The sequence below is a fragment of the Triticum aestivum genome, chromosome 7B, assembly GCF_018294505.1.
Source record: "Triticum aestivum cultivar Chinese Spring chromosome 7B, IWGSC CS RefSeq v2.1, whole genome shotgun sequence".
Lineage (NCBI taxonomy): Eukaryota > Viridiplantae > Streptophyta > Magnoliopsida > Poales > Poaceae > Triticum > Triticum aestivum.
Window position 1 is genome coordinate 466296758 of NC_057813.1, and position 2261 is coordinate 466299018.

Below are 2261 nucleotides of genomic sequence, written 5' to 3' on the forward strand. Positions count from 1 at the left end.
ACGTCATGCTGACGTCATGCTGGCGCAATAATTATATTTCTGGATTTAAATTAAATCAGGAAATTCCAGAATATTATTTAAACTTCAAAAATTCATAACTTTTATTCTGTAACTCCAAATTGGTCAAATTATATATGAAAAATGATCAGAAAAATCCAATCTATCCATCTGTACTATTTTCATGCATGATCAAACAAGTTAAATTGATGTTTTAAGCAGAACAAGGAAAAGCACTTTAAAAGGCCATGTTTGAGTTTGAAATTTGGATCTTTGATTCAAATTTGTTCAAACCCTTCTGGTTTTAGTTGCATTAGCCCAACACACTCATATTGCCATGTTTCATGCATGCATCATACTGTTGCACATTGTTTGGTGATGCTTGTGTATCGATGTCCTTTGCGACAGGTTCTGCCCCCGAGGAATACCGTGATTACCCTAACGAAGAACCATATCAGTGCATCGAACCATCAGGCAAGCAACCAACCATTTGATCATATCGATACAATCCCATGTTCTCGCTCCTGCTCTCTTTTACCGCATTAAGACAACGCGTTTCAAACTGCTGTGTGCTACGGTAGTTGAGCCCATTTCCTCTGCATGACCTGTCATTGCCACAGTAACTAGCTGAAACCCACTAGCATGTGTAGGAGTTGATTGAGCCATATGTATGTGTTGTTCCTACCTTGCTATGCCTGCTATGCTTAGAGTCGTGTTAGGTCTGGTTCATCTGGGTGATGGGCTAGAGTGAAATGATTATGTCGGTAATGAGAGTGGTGTGGTGAACACGATTTGGTAAAGGTATCGATGAGAGGCCATGTAGGAGTACATGGTGGGTTGTTTCATTGAAGCCGACCTTAAGCACTGAGATCTGTATGTGTGATTTAAGATACAGTTACTACCATGCATTGGGCCCTGAAATATGACCCCGCTCGACTTCTTATTCACCCTAGCCCTCTGTCCAGGAGTTGCAAGTAGTTTCTGGTGTTTGTAGCCTACTGGAGGCCGTGGACAGCGCTGACCGTAGGGGTGGGCTGTGATGCGGTAGGTACGTGGCCGGGTGTACCGAATACCCGTTAGGTATCTCGGGAACCCTGTTCACATCGTTCGGGGCCGTATGGGAAACCTCGGCCGGACTCCCTGCGGATGGAACCTGAATAGGCGATAAACCTGGACTAGAGGCTTAAGTGTTTAGGTAGGTCGTGGTCTACACCCACGTCGGCTTTCGCTTGAAGTCTGCCGAGCACATGTCGTGTGCAGACGCTAAGTGGTGGAAACATGTATGAAGAAGTACACCCCTGCAGGGTTATCATAATCTATTCGAATAGCCGCGTCCGCGGTAAAGGACTACTTGGTTGCAGATACAGTTCATAGACAAGTAAATGGAAACTACTAAAAGCCTCAAGATAAGTGTGAGTGCCGAGGATGGCTCTTCCGTAGGAAGACGGAGGTGGATCCTCGGTAGTGTATTGAAGTGGTGAGTAGTGGACTCGTGTGCGCAAAACCATTTCAAGTTGGAGTATCGTAGGATAGTCTAGCCAAGAGTCAAAGCTGGCTTGCTGCAATAACTCCACCAACCCTTCTTGATAATATGCATGTATGTAGGACCTAATGTAAGTCTTGCTGAGTACCTTTGTACTCATGTTGCTATAATCTACATTTTTACAGAAGACGCTGCAACCCCTTCTGATGGGTTCTATGTAGACGTTGACATCAACGAGTAGGCTAAAGACCCAGGTGGTGACCCTGAGCTTGTGAAGGACCACGTAGTATAGCTAGGCTTTCCAAGCCTCTTTTATTTTACTAGTTGTCTGTACCCAGACAAGTTACTTCCGCTGCTGGTTTGTATGACTGTATGACTTGTATGTTGGGTCGTGAGACCCGTACCTTTGTGTATGATATGTACGGCTCCCTGAGCCTTAAATAAAGTACTTGTGTCGTAGAGTCATGTTGTGATGCTTCATTGTATTTGCACATATCGAGCATATTGTGTGTATGATTGAAATGCTTGGTATGTGTGGGATCTGACTATCTAGTTGTTTATCTTTAGTAGCCTCTCTTACCGGGAAATGTCTCCTAGTGTTACCGCTGAGCCATGGTAGCTTGCTACTGCTCTGAAACACTTAGGCTGGCCGGCATGTGTCCTTCTTCGTTCCTGTGTCTGTCCCTTCGGGGAAATGTCACGCTTTGAGTACCAGAGTCCTGTTAGCCCGCTACAGCCCGGTTTACCGGAGTCCTGCTAGCCCAGTGCTACAGCCCGGACC